The sequence below is a fragment of the Palaemon carinicauda genome, chromosome 30 (genome assembly GCF_036898095.1).
Source record: "Palaemon carinicauda isolate YSFRI2023 chromosome 30, ASM3689809v2, whole genome shotgun sequence".
NCBI lineage: Eukaryota > Metazoa > Arthropoda > Malacostraca > Decapoda > Palaemonidae > Palaemon > Palaemon carinicauda.
This window is the reverse complement of record NC_090754.1, coordinates 97,139,993-97,155,392: the sequence shown is the minus strand read 5'-3', so window position 1 is coordinate 97,155,392 and position 15,400 is coordinate 97,139,993.

The window sequence follows — 15,400 nt, the reverse complement described above, 5'->3', positions numbered from 1 at the left end:
GTGCATTATGTACATTATTTTCAACAACACAACTATATTAAATTCTTTCCCATAGAGTTTTCGTTTTAAACAACTTCAACTTAGCTGCTCGGTCATTAACAAGATGGCCGCCTATACGACAACGTAATTCTTAATTAATGCCGAGACTAGTTTAACCCATCAATGGATACCCGATCATTGACAAAATGGCCGCCTTGTGCGACAACGTTATTATCAATGTTGGCGCAAACTCACTAACACACAACTCGAAAATTTCACCATAGGAAAAAATCAATTTATTAACTTTACTTTCAACTATTAGCAAACTGCCGAAACTCAACAACTTAACAAAATTCTTATTTTCACTTTAAATTATTTTTCAATAAAAATCACTAGTGGAAAATAAAACTTCATACTTAAATGTTTTTAATTAGTGGCAACGATTAACACTGATCAATCCAAAATGTATAATGCATATGAAATTTTCAATCTCCTCATATAATTCACAGCAAAAAAAAATACGGCGTTAATGGTTGTCTAAATTGCCAATACCAATCTAGTCATAACAACCCAACGTAACGAACACTTTCTCATGACTCGCAATATTAGTAAAAAACGGATTTTGAGCGAAGCGAAAAATCTATTTTTGGGTGAGATAGCCATGACGTCCTGATGGAAGGTTCCTTCAGTAGCTTCCTAGGGTATATTTAACTACAGTGGATATTCCTAGAGAATTAAACTAAAGGTTATCACAGAATTCTAACTTCTGGTGCGAGTACCCTAAAGGTTTCCCTCTAGGATATCGTATATCAACAGGGGACGCATGTATTATTAAATAACTAATAATATTAATTAGTTAAAGGACCGGAGAAGGCTGTTCTGGCTAACTAAATAAAGCATGCAACATGAACAGCGGCGCCATAAAATGGCGCGTCTGGTATCGGCACAGCTCTGCCACAAAACACAATATTTTACGAAAAGTAGAAGTTACTTTACGGCCAGAGCTTATTTAAACAATACTAGGACTTGGTACTCAACTTTCCAGAAGAAGGCGAGGCTGAAGGCTGCGATTAGTAAAAACATCTATCGAACATATTCACGTATCAACACCAATATCAATGTTAAATATATGCGTTATCAATCAGTTATCAATCATCACCTGCAATAATCCTGGTCACGGCACCATTATATATTTACTCAAAAGAATCCAAAATAGTAAACATATAGAATCTTCAATAGATATGGAAACCTAAATTTACCCCAATTTGGTTTACATATTACCAGGTTCTTTAACTGATTTTCAAGGATTCTTTTCTGTTCCTTTCATTCAATAAATCGAGAAATTGCGTTGTGTTTAAATCATTATTTGACCAGGAATAGATTATTCATATTTATTACTAACCTTAACTATTCATTGTAAAATTTCCTATCCAGCAACCCGAAGTATAGTCTTATTTTACAAATGTCTGCTAGTAACAATATCTAACGTGCATGCATGCCCTTCAATATCACTAACATCACAAAACACTTATAAAATTTTGACTTAGCTTAATCCATGATGATAAGAACTCCTCTCATGGGTGTGTTAATTCCTTCCCTCCCCTGAGATACTGTAGGGTAACTATGACCCTCACAGTCACGTAAGTGAGCCGGTACTATCTCGATTCTGAGTCAAATAACTCAAAGACGACTGACGATTCACGCATGCGCGACCCGCATTCACCAAAAACAAACTTTAACAACTCGTTAACAATTGCTTAGAGTCAAACAACTATTCAATGTACTTTACTCTTCAAAAAACACTCGACAAAAAGAAATATTATATTATGACAAACAATTTAATACAACAATTATAATTTTCTACGTATCTCACACTGCATAATGTTCATAATATTTCCCTTACAAAATAAAAGATAAATGACTGCTTACTGGTCTTTATAAAAGCACTATCGTGATTCCATCTTAAGTCACGATAACCAGCATTTTCTATTACATTATTTATTTGGGCATTTAGAGATAGGTTGCAGTCAAGAAATGCACTTAGATCTTGAACTTTACCAGATAACGGCACCGAGTCATTACTCATGTTCATTTGAATATCACCTAAGTTTCTCACGCTGTTTCTCATGCCCACCACCATGAATTCAATTTTGTTCTCATTTAATTTTAGTTGTTTAAATGTCACCCATTCACTAACACTATCAAGGGTTCGGATTAGAGTTTCAGTAGTGTCATCTATATAATTTATGGAGAAGTAAAATTGTGTGTCATCTGCAAATAGTTTAAACTTCATGCCATGCCTTTGTAGTATTTTCGATAGACCAATAGTATAGATGCAGAATAAGACTGGGCCAAGTACACTCCCCTGGGGTACCGCTCTGTTTAAGGGTTCATATGATGAATAAGTGTTTCCAATTTGTACACAGTAATTTCTACCAACTATTGGGAGGAGAGTCAGGTTCTCCATTCACAAAGGCTATTCTAATTTCAAAATGACAAAAAGAACTAGTGTAACAAGTTTTGAGTATATAGAAATAAACAAAAAAATATCTATTGCAACGATTTTAACAGCTCCGAGAACAAATACTACTTTCTTTTTCGAAGAATTCACTAAACTCATTAAGATGATTATCATGAAAAAATGACATTTGTTGTTATAGAAACATCAATTTTGAATGGATGCTACATCGAATCATGATACATCAGCATTTAGTGAGTATCTGGAATCATCAGCTGGTTAATAATAGTAATTGTGTTACTACTTTCACCAATACACTAGTCAGTGGCGTCATCAAGGGGGGCTATTGGGGTTGAACCCCCAAAATAATGTCCCAGTCCCCCAAAACACTGACACAACACATCCCATAGAAACTTACAGTATCCTCAATCAACATGTAGCCTACACCTCAGATATTAGTGTTAAGTAGGTTGTGAATCATCTGGTGATTTCAGCATATTACTCATCTGAAAATGAGTGAAGAATTATTAGTAATTATTGTTGGGTTTGCAATGAGACAACATCCAGGTGACCGAACTTTATTATGAGATACTCAAGAGCCAACTGACTCGCAACAGCATATGCAGATGCATGGCCGGCAGCGCATGGCCGAAAAACATATCGTACATCCCCCCCTCAAGATTATACTTATACATGGCTAAAAAAATTAAAGGGGGAAATACCGGAACATATCGTACATCCCCTCCTCAAGAACATACTTATACATGGCAAAAATAAAAGGGGGAAATGTCACTAGATCAATGAGAAATGAGAGAAAAAAAAATAAAGCTAACTTTTTGATACATACACAAAAACAAAATAAAATACATAAATTCTCTGGAAAGAAATATCAACTCCTGATGCAATTGCATACAACAGATAATAACATCATTCTACAAAGTCCTTGAGCCACTTGGGTTTACCGGCGGCCCTTCTCGGCCTACTAACGACGTTGGGGTCCTGTATGAGGTGTGTTACCTGTTCTGTCGGGGTATAGCTTGCGGAGGTCTCGTGCTGAGACACGGGCGTGCCAGAGGGCGGAGCGATGACTCTCGGGTGTCGTCTATTCATTTTTGATAGTCTGCCGCTCCCGTTGAGCTTGACGGTGTACTGACGATGGGGCTTTGTTTCCGTTACTATGCCCGTTCTATCTCACTGCTTGGTAGCTTGGTTTTGTATGCGTTACATGGGTGCCTAGTTTGATGGGCGGCAGTCTTCTGGTAGTGTCAGGGATGCGCATCACCTCCTACGACCTTGCCACTTGTAACTCCCTTCAACGTATCATCTGCCTCCAATATCTGTCTACTAACAGGTGTCTCCTGGCCGTCGGTACCCCATCGCGCAGCTGGCGACCCGTTGCAAGCTGAGGCGTTGACTTGTTAATCTCCCTGAGAAGAGTGTTGAGATTCTGAAGTATCGCCAGGGTCGTTTTGTCCAACTCAAGGGCTCCACCCTTTAACGTGTTTTCTCGGTGTATCTTCTTTGCTGATTTGACAGCTGCTTCTGCCCTGCCGTTAGACTGGGGATACTGGGCTGACGACAGCCGGACCTTGACTCCCCATCTCCTGAAGAAGGCCTCCATCTCTTCGCTGGTCAAGTTCGTACCTCCGTTAGTTGATATTTTTTCCGGGGCTCCCCAACGCGAGAAATATGATCGAAGGTGATTGCTGATTTTGTTAGATGTGGCACCACTGGGGAAATGAGCTACTTCTAACCAACCTGTTAGTCTATCTGCATATACCATGTATACACTGCCTTCTATCTGGAACATATCTGCGACGACTTGCTGGAAGGGGTATTCCGCAGGGGGCATGTGCAACATTTCTTCAGGAAGCAGTGAGGGGGCGTGTTTATCGCATGAAGTGAATGGGGCACGGCGATGCTGAAGGTCCCCTTCTATTCCCGGCCAATAGACCGACTGCCTGGCTCTTCTAAGCATAGAGTCGAGGCCTTGGTGTCCTGTGTGTAGGTTAGCAGCTACCTAGCGGCGTAAAGGGATGAAGGCAGGCAAGTTCTTGCGATTTCTGTTGGGGCCAGTCGCTAGCTGCAACCCTGGCAAGCAAGAGCTGATATAAAGGGTCGTTAGATGCGGCGCTCCTGACGCAGTCTTCATCCAACACGATGATTTCCGGTTCCAAGGAAATCCGCGGCAGTGTTCCTTTTTCCGGGCAGGTATTTCATGTGGAACTTGAACTGGAGTGTCTTCTCTTTTAGGTTGAATAATCTTGGGTTGATGACGTCCTTGAGGGCTCTGTCACCCAGCAGTTTGACGAGTGGACGGTGGTCCGTGATGATGGTGAGATTAGGACACCCAAGTAGGAACAACCTGGCCTTCCGCAAGCACCAGGTAACTGCCAGGGCTTCTCCTTCTACGGGGGCATACTCAGCTTCAGAGGGGGTGAGGTGTCGACTACCACACAGGGCAAGGCGCCAGCTGCCTGACAAACGCAATACTGCTGAAGGACTACGAAACCGATGCCTTCCTTGCTCCAATCCGTCATTATCGTCATAGGGCATGTCTTGTTGTAATATGCCAAGCCGTCCTTGGCTAATTGACAGATGATCTCCTGTGCCTGCCGGAGTTTGTCATGTAGCTGGCTATCCCAGTAGATTTTTTTTCTGGTGGGTTTTCTGAGGAGGTCCTTAAAGGGCTCCATGATGGGTGCCGTTGCAAGGTAGGGAGTTAATTGATTCACGAATCCGAACCACGACCTAATATCCGTGATGGAGGGCTTCTCTGGCATATGGAAGTTACGAATAACGTCTAGTCGTTCGTCTGCGGGCTTGTATGAATCCCATCCCAGGTGATAACTGATGAAAGTAACCTCTCTCTTGCAGAATTTAAACTTCTCGGGCTTGAGTGTGATACCTGCAGAGGCACACGTTGACAGGAATTCATATACATGCCAGAACGACTCTTCGATGCTGTGATCGTATAGCGAAGTGTCGTCAATGCATTTATGCTTTCTGGTAATGTCTCGCAGGGCATCATCGAACCTTTTTGTGTAGGCGTTGGACGCCGAACAGTGACCCATGGGTGTTCTACGGTAACAGTATCATCCCCATGGGGTGATGAAGGTCGTGAGTGGGCGGCTGTCCTCGTCTAATTCCACTTGATGGAAACCCCAGTGGGCGTCCGCCGTAGTCTTGTATGTGTGAATGGGGATGCTTGAAATCATGTTGAAGGGTGCCGGTGTATGATGAGTCTCACGGAGACAGTGGGCGTTGAGGTGCTGGAAGTTTACTGTGCGGCAAGGTTGGCCTGTCTTCTTGGCTACGACGACCATCCTCGCACACCATTCCATTGCATCCCCCACTGGGACTGGTTCTATCACACCCTTCCGAACGTCCTCATCAAGTTGGGCCTTGACCTCCTCTTCCCAGTGTTTAGGGATTGTTGCGGGCATGTGACAGGCATAAGGAACGGCATTAGGCAACAAATGGATGTGGTGCTGCTTGCCCGTCATTACAGGTAAAGGTTCCCTGGTTGTGTTGAAAGTTGTTGATGAGAAATGCCGTAATAACCATTCCTCAAGTCTTGGTATATTCTCCTCCACAGGCAGGATGGGTAAGGTGGCTGGCTTCATTGTCGTAGGGGAGTTAGGCTGTGCGACTTCTTCGTTAAGTACATCAGCTGATGCAACGAGATGGTAGGGGTGAGGGAAGCCAGGCGGTACTATTCCCATCTCCTTACAAGCATTCAGCGATATATAGAAGTTCTTGGCCATTGGCACAAAATAAACCTCCTGCTTCGTGCATCGCCCACCTATATCAATGAAGCATGCCGTTGATCCGAGACATCTCACTCGGAGATTAGCAACGTCCCTCAGACCTGTTCGCGGCTGCAACTTCAGGGGATTTATTTGCAGGCTTGAGAGAATCGTGGGTCTGGCAACGCAGATCTGTGCTCCTGTATCTGCTACGACGAGTGTAGATACTGAATTCCTGTTCCTATGGGAAACACAAGCCTTGATTATAGGGGGGGGGGGGAAAGGTGTGTGTCTGCAACAATCATTAAACTCGAGGCAAGCGGCGCTTTCTTCGTACTTCTGCAGCATTTCTGAAAGTGCCCTACCTTTTGGCACCCGTGGCACGTCATACCTTTGGCTGGGCACGACGCTCGACCAAACGGATGGTGACCCCCACAATTTCCGCAACACTTTGCATTGAAGTTGCCGCGCAACACCGCGACATCTGGCTCTACGTCATTACTGCCTGTGACGTCATCACTCGAGGCGCCAGCAGACTCCCTCTCACCGATAGTGAGGTGCGGTTCACTTTCAACGTCTTGGCGCGCAGCTTCGAAAGTGCAGCACAGTGCCTGAAGGGCATCTACACTTTTAAATGTATCACATGCCTGAAAAACGTGCCTTTTTAATACAGGGTCACTGAGGCCTACCAGTATTTTCCGCAACAGCATGTATTCTATCAAGCACTCCCCGCATTTAGGACACTGAAAATCAGTCAGTGGCCTTCTGAGCACACCTCGAAAAATAGTCGCTCACTGACTTCTCGCACCCTTGCGCGAGGGCAAAGAATTCAGAGCACTGCACTGCCTGATTCGACGACCGCAACACAATATTCCCGATGGCGTCCAGAGCCACGTCTGGGGCGAGGGCGTTCCATTTGGCATCTGAATACTGAGCGTCTAGCGCTCGTTGTAACGCCGGCACACAGTTGAGCCTAATGTGCAGGACAACATCCTGGGGCGGGAACTTGTTAAGGTGGATCCAACACGTCATCGATTGTCTCCAGGATCTGAACGCTGCCGAAGACATTACCGCATCACACTTCTGAGGGGCAGCAGAGACAGGAACTTTACTAGCACGTGCTCCGGAACCGGTAAGGGCATTCTGAAGGGAACGGATGGCGCGTTGCTGATCTGCAATTAGCGTCTGTGCTTACATCACGGCCTGTGACAAGGCCCTTGGCATCGCAGGTGAGGCACGCCTTGGCGTGGCTTGGGGTGGTCGACGTATCTGGGGCATGGCTTGGTTCTCATCCTACTCACTGCACCATGTTGGGTGTTCGATATTGACACTTAGGTAGGAAGTTCTATTAACCATAATAATTACCTGGAACATAGATGAACAATCGTTAGTAATTATTTCTCAGCTGATCCCATCTCGTCAATGTGTGCTTGATGGATAATAAGACGTTGGTATTCTTAAAAGATACATTTACTGTATAAAAGACTACATTGTAATGTTTACTCTGTGACAGCTGACTCCCAAGTGTATATGGAGCATCCTACACAATCTGACAAACCAAAACATTGCTAAACAAAAGAGCATCGCTCTGAAAAGACTTAAATCCTACTCCAGTACAAATCATAAAGAATCACATCCTATCTGAGGTAATCAACAAATGTTTGAATCCTAATACCAAAACAAATCATTACTCTTATGTATAAAGCATAACATGTCTTATTCATGCAATATGATGCAATGTTGCGCCATACCTGCAACACTTGAAATAATATAGTACATTACAATAATACATAACAGTCTCCTCCCCCTTAACTTGACATTGTAAAAATATTCATAAATCTAATCTCTCAGGGGGCTTTCCTCTGTTAATCCTATTAGGAAGCACTTTAACCTCATCTTGTACTGGTACATGAATTGGTTCTGAATCTACATTGGATGTTGGACCATCTTGGTTAATACTTGACTCGTTTGATCTAACTACTTCTTTAAGTTTTTCATCTCTAACATTCACATGCTCTACTGTCTTTCTGTTTAACGGCTGTAATTGATCAACATGACGTTTTACAACATTATCACCAACACGAACATCATAATGTAAATTTCCTATCTCTCTTACAATCTCTCCTGGTACCCACTTCTCTGGAGTGTTGTACGATCTTACCATGACATCAGACAAAGGTAAAAAATGTCTTACATTAGGAAGCTTTGCTACTTGTTTATACCCTTTATCTTCTAAATCACTTTGCAAACTTGGATATAACAAATCTAACTTACACCTTATGTAAATTTCCTATCTCTCTTACAATCTCTCCTGGTACCCACTTCTCTGGAGTGTTGTACGATCTTACCATGACATCAGACAAAGGTAAAAAATGTCTTACATTAGGAAGCTTTGCTACTTGTTTATACCCTTTATCTTCTAAATCACTTTGCAAACTTGGATATAACAAATCTAACTTACACCTTATCCTCCTTCCCATCAACAAATTTGAGGGTGCCACGCCTGTTGTGCTGTGCGGCGTTGTTCTATAAGACAATAAAAATTTTGACACATGCAAAAATATATTACCTGAATTTGCTTTTCTACACTTCATATTGTGTTTAAACGTTTGGACAAATCTTTCAGCCTCTCCATTAGTAGATGGATGATATGTAGCTGAAAATGTATGCTTTATACCATTGACATTACAAAATTCTTTAAACTCTTGTGAGGTAAACTGTGGACCATTATCTGTAACAATTCTTTCTGGAATACCATGCGTTGAAAAAATTTGCATCAACTCTTTAATTGTGGCGTAAGACGTTGTCTTCATTGGGATAATTTCTGGCCACTTACTGTAAGCATCTACTACTATCAAAAACAAATAATTCAAAAAAGGACCTGCAAAATCTATATGCACTCTTTGCCATGGATACCTGGGTAACTCCCACGGGTGCATTCTAGCAAATTGAGGATTGTTTTGTTGCATAACACAATTCATACAATTCTTTATATAACATTCCACATCTTTATCTACACCTGGCCACCATACAAAAGTTCTCGCAATTGACTTTGATCTTACAATACCTTGGTGATCAGCATGTATTTCAGACAAAACCTTATTTCTCAGTGAATTAGGAATAACTACCCTGGAACCTCTCATCACTATTCCTTGTGTCACACTCAGTTCATACCATATATCCTTATATGGTTTACAATTTTCCTCCTTTCCACATAAGTCCCTACCTGTCATTAAACTCTCCAAAACCTTACTAAATACTGGGTCTTGCTTGGTACTGTGTGCTACATCTTTTGCAGTTATTGGTACATCATATACAGAAATTAACAGAACACTGTCATCATACTCTTCTGGAGCTTTGTCTACGGGTAACCTGGATAGAGCATCTGCATTACCCATATTTGATGTTGGACGGTATTCTATATCATAGTGGTACGCTGCTAACGTAACTGCCCAACGTTGTAGTCTTGCAGCCACCAACGTAGGTAAACTTGCTTTTGGACCCAATATTGCTAATAAAGGTTTATGATCTGTAACAAGTGTGAACTTTTTCCTTCCATAAAGATACATATGGAATTTTTTAACTCCATAAACTAATGCTAAACCTTCCTTTTCTATTTGAGAGTAATTCCTTTCTGCCTTGTTCAATACTCTAGAAGTGAATGCAATTGGTTTTTCTGTTCCATCTGGCATTACATGAGATAATACTGCACCTAAACCTATGTTTGATGCATCACATACTAATTTAACTGGTAAATCCATTTGATAATGTACTAAGAATGTAGGTGATGTTATTTCCTGCTTGATTCTTTCAAAAGATTCCTGACACTCTTTTGTCCACTTCCATTCTACACCCTTATTCAACAGATTATACAATGGATGTGCAATTGTAGACAAATTCTGAATGAAATTCCCATAAAATGTTACTAAACCTAGAAATGATTGTAATTCCTTAATATTTTCTGGCACTTTTGTTGATTGTACAGCTTTAATCTTCTCTTTAGTTTTGTGAATACCCTTGCCATTTATTACAAAACCTAAGTATTCCACTGAATCAACTTCTAAAATACATTTGTTCTTATTTACTCTAATATTATGTTCCTTCAACTTCTTCAGAACTGTTCGCAATCTTTCTCTATGTTCTCTTGTGTCTTTACCCGCAATTAAAATATCATCTATAAAAATGAATACTCCTTGCATTCCTGAAAAAATCTTATCCATAGTTTGTTGCCATATAGCTGGACTACTTGCAACTCCATAAGGTAATCTCTTTGGCCTAAACAAACCTAAGGATGTATTTACTGTACATAATTCTTGTGAAGTTTCACCCATGGGAAGCTGTTGAAATGCTTGTCTTAAATCTAATTTAGAAAAAACACTGCATCCTGACATAGTTGCAAACATGTCTTTCGGATTTGGTAAGGGATGTTGAGCTACTTGCAGTTGTGGATTTAACGTTACTTTGTAATCTCCACATAACCTAACCTGTCCACTTTCCTTCACAATAGGAACTAATGGTGTAGCCCAATCTGAATATGTAACCTTTTCCCAGGAACCTTCACTTTCTAATCTCCTGATTTCTGTTTCAACTGCACTTTTCAATGCATACGGTACTGGTCTCGGAGCATGAAATCTAGAACTGTCAGGTTTCAAAACTAAAGTTGCCTTTGCGTTCTTTACTGTACCTATTTTATTTTCAAATACGTCTTGAAACTCTGATATGATATTATCCATAGACATTTCATTTTTGTTTTCATCTTGTCTACCTGCAACCTTCAAAATACTAGGCCAATCTAACTTCAAATACTGTAGCCAATCTAAACCTAGCAAAGTTTGTCCATTACCTTTTACTACTGTTAATGGCATTCTCTCTAATTTCTGTTCTTTGTACTGTACTTCTACGTTCGAAGCACCTATTACCTGAATATCAAAACCATTATAACTTTTCAAAACTCTATTTGTACCTTCTAATAACAAATTAGGAATGCTTTTAGCCATTTTCTCAGACATAATTGATACATCGGCTGCTGTGTCAACTTGCATCAAAATTGGTTTACCATTTATGATGACTTCTACCATGATATGTTTCTTTGCACCTTTGTTGACTGAGTTTATGTGAAACGCAAAATCAGTTTCTGAACTAACCTGATTATCATGAACATTTTCCTCATTATTCTCTTGACCCATAGTATAAACTGTAGCATTTATTTTCTTTGCGTACTGTTTAGGGAATCTACAAGCAGTTGCAAAATGACCCAGCTTTCTGCAATTCTGGCATGTCTGTCCAGTAGCAGGGCATTTCTTTGCTTCGTATGCAAGATGATCAGTTTTACCACACCTAAAACACTTGGGTTTTTCCTGTTGTTTCTGTGTATAAGCCTGATTCTGATATTTATGAACATTAGTGTTAGGCACTTTTCTATGACTAGGCTTTGTCATATTCCTTCTCTGATTCTCATTGGTTTTCCACTTAGAACCTACTGTATTAATTTTAGAATTTTCCATTCTATTGCTTGTAGAACTACCTATTATGTTACTTTGCCTATTTGATATTTCTAAAGCTCTGCCTGTTATCAATACCTTTTCTAATGTTAAATCTTTATCTTGCAATAATTTCTTTCTTAGCTCTTCTGATGTGCAATGTGCAATTACTTGATCTATGACAACATTTTCTAACTCTAGAAATTCACATGAAACGGCTAAATTCTTTAGTCTAGTCACAAATACATCTAAACTTTCATTTTCTTTCTGATAAGCTTGCGCTGAAAACTGGTATCTTTCAAAAAATTTATTGACCTGAGGAGCAAAATATGTGGTAAGAGCCTTAATTGCAGCTTCACTTGTGTCATCTGTAGGCTGCAAAGTCTTAAACACTTCCCGAACTTCCCTACCTGCTGTATGAAGTAATAATGCCTTCTTTTGTGTATCCTTCATGTTCCCTAATGCTTCTAAATAAATCTTAAATTCCTCACACCACTGTTGCCATCGTGTTGCAACAGAATTAGGCTCAGCAGTGAGGCTGAAACCTGGGGGGTGCTCGATGTTAAAAGGCATTTTGTTTGCTTACCTTAATAACTGTGGTAGGTTAAGTTACTATTCTGCAGTCACAAGTGTACTTCCTACCTACCCAACTTTAAATTTCACCCTTTTGTGTATTTGATGAAATTCCTATTCTGCTGCTGGTAAAATCTTCATTGGGCGATTTTACTCTTGTCCCCTTATGTACAAACGACCTTCTCTTGTGCTGGCCGTCCTTGTGCATAGGGTCCAATGTTTCTCCCTGCTTGCTTCTCCCTGCTTGTCCGTCGTCCTTTACGTCGCCAAATGTTCGATATTGATGCTTAGGTAGGAGGTTCTATTAACCATAATAATTACCTGGAACATAGATGAACAATCGTTAGTAATTATTTCTCAGCTGATCCCATCTCGTCAATGTGTGCTTGATGGATAATAAGACGTTGGTATTCTTAAAAGATACATTTACTGTATAAAAGACTACATTGTAATGTTTACTCTGTGACAGCTGACTCCCAAGTGTATATGGAGCGTCCTACACAATCTGACAAACCAAAACATTGCTAAACAAAAGAGCATCGCTCTGAAAAGACTTAAATCCTACTCCAGTACAAATCATAAAGAATCACATCCTATCTGAGGTAATCAACAAATGTTTGAATCCTAATACCAAAACAAATCATTACTCTTATGTATAAAGCATAACATGTCTTATTCATGCAATATGATGCAATGTTGTGCAATACCTGCAACACTTGAAATAATATAGTACATTACAATAATACATAACATTGGGTTTGCAATGAGACAACGTCCTGGTGACCGAACTTTATTATGAGATACTCAAGAGCCAACTGACTCGCAACAGCGTATGCAGATGCATGCCCGGCAGCGCATGGCCGAAAAACATATCGTACACATATCGTACAATTATCCATGAATTAATGATGCTGTTTGTCCCTTCCGATGTCGCTAATTTTTCTTGGTGGGGTTTAATGATACGTTGGTATTCTTAAAGTACATCTAATGGACTTTTGATTACATTGCTCTGTGACTCTGCTAACAACCAACTCCCAACTGAGCGTTGAGGGTCTCATAAAACGGATTTTGAACGAAGCGAAAAATCTATTTTTGGGTGAGATAGCCATGTCGTCCTGATGGAAGGTTCCTTCAGTAGCTTCCTAAGGGTATATATAACTACAGTAGATATTCCCAGAGATTTAAACTAAAGGTTTCACAGAATTCTAACTTCTGGCGCGAGTACCCATAAGGTTTCCCTTTAGGATATCATATAATAACAGAGGACGTTTGCTTGACACGCCACATAGCTATCTGCACCCCACATAGGTTTACGCTTCGAGGGGGAAGTGTGACAATATATGGTAGGAGCCGTTACTAAATTCACCTCCTTCGTTACTGTTACGGTACTCGGCGACGTCAACATCCGGTGGCCATGTTGGCCTCCATCTTGGTTGACGTCACCGTTGCGCGCTATCCTCACTCCTTCCGGCGTTTATGCCAGCCTCCATGATACAATAAGATTGGGAGGGGCCTGTCAAGGCCGGAATAGAGAACAAGGGCGGGTCCATCAGGACAACATGGCTATCTCACCCAAAATTAGATTTTTCGCTTCGCTCAAAATCCGTTTTTTGGGCTCAAGCCATGTCGTCCTGATGGAAGTGTACCAGAGAATTAATGTACCATGGATTTTTCCCTTTTTATAGTGCCTTCGACTTCTAAACAATATTTCTTTGGTCTGATGACCACAGAGACCTGTGACATTTCCGTCACATGTCACTTCAGATAAGCATATACCATGTTACCGCTTCCTGCCCCCCTGGCAGGGAAGTCCTATTTGGATGCAAGGAACATCTTGAAGTTACTTGATAGAGGAACTCACCTGGTCTCAGAGATACCTGCCGGTCCCAGGGCCAGATAGAAGGTTAGTACAATTGTGTTGGAACAAATTACCTTGGTCTAGATGAGTTTGCATCAAGAGAAACAATATTATAACATTGTTCATAGAAATATTCAAATAATGGGGTAATAAAAATTCTCTAACAGTGTTTTTATTTCATGAGTGAGGGCGAAATGAGACGCACAGGGTAACAAAATTCTATTTTATTCAGTAAAACAAGAATAAGCAAATTTTAAAATGGAATGCAATTAAAAACATAGACTAAAGACATCAGAAGAAGTGGGTGTGGAATCTGAAAAGGAAAACTTGCCATTACACACATAAGTTCCAGAGGAACTATAAAGTCTTTCTAGAAAGTCTTATATACACTTCATGGCAAAAACATGTGGAACACGTGTTTCTGTCTATGTTACTTCACCTTTGGAGAAGAAGTCCTTAGTGTCACAAGGTGGCACTTAAAATCACTATGTTTCGCACTAGGGTCAACACAGGCACCCATGGAGTTAGAGTCCCGAATAACTCACTGTTCTACGCAGCACTAAGCAGCAGGTTTTAGCACACTACCTGCTGCTACCACGTAACGCTTAAGCTCATGCACCTGCTTCGCGTAGTGTTTGAAAAACACTCTTGAGGATTTCCAGCCCGTGAAAGAGCGAAGACTCGAAATCCATTGACTGGAAAAAGTTCAGGGAAGAGGTGACTTTCCTGGGATCATGACCTGCGGGTGTACTGTCAGGATCCCCTCTGCGAATAAAGTAGGTGATCTTCGCCCTTAGTTGTTTGAGTGACAAATCAGACCCCGATGTTTCTCCTTTAAAGAGCTGTCCTTCGCCAAAGTCTGAAGTTCTTCGAAGATAGACCTTTAGACTCTCCACTGGGCATAGAGAGACATCTTCCTTCAGAGGGCAGATTCTCCAGGGTCCCACCTTTTGGTGGGAAGTTCGTTCTTGGCGAGAAACGTTGGGTCAGGAAAGAGGGTAAGTTCGCCTGTTTCAGCGAACTATATCTGGCCCTCTTCTCCTGATAAAGCCACAATTTCACTGACTCGGGCTCCCGAGGCGAGAGCAAAAAGGAAAATCACTTTTATGAGTCAAATCTTTCAGAGGGCAAGACTCATTGTCCAAACTTGAGGCAAAATGGAGCACCTTGTTGAGAGACCAGGAGATGGGTCTCGGTGGAGGTGCAGGACGGAGTCTAGCACATGCCTTTGGCAGCTTGTTAAAGATGTCGTCGGACAGGTCGATCTGGAAGGCATAAAGTAGTGGTCTTGTCAAGGCCGATT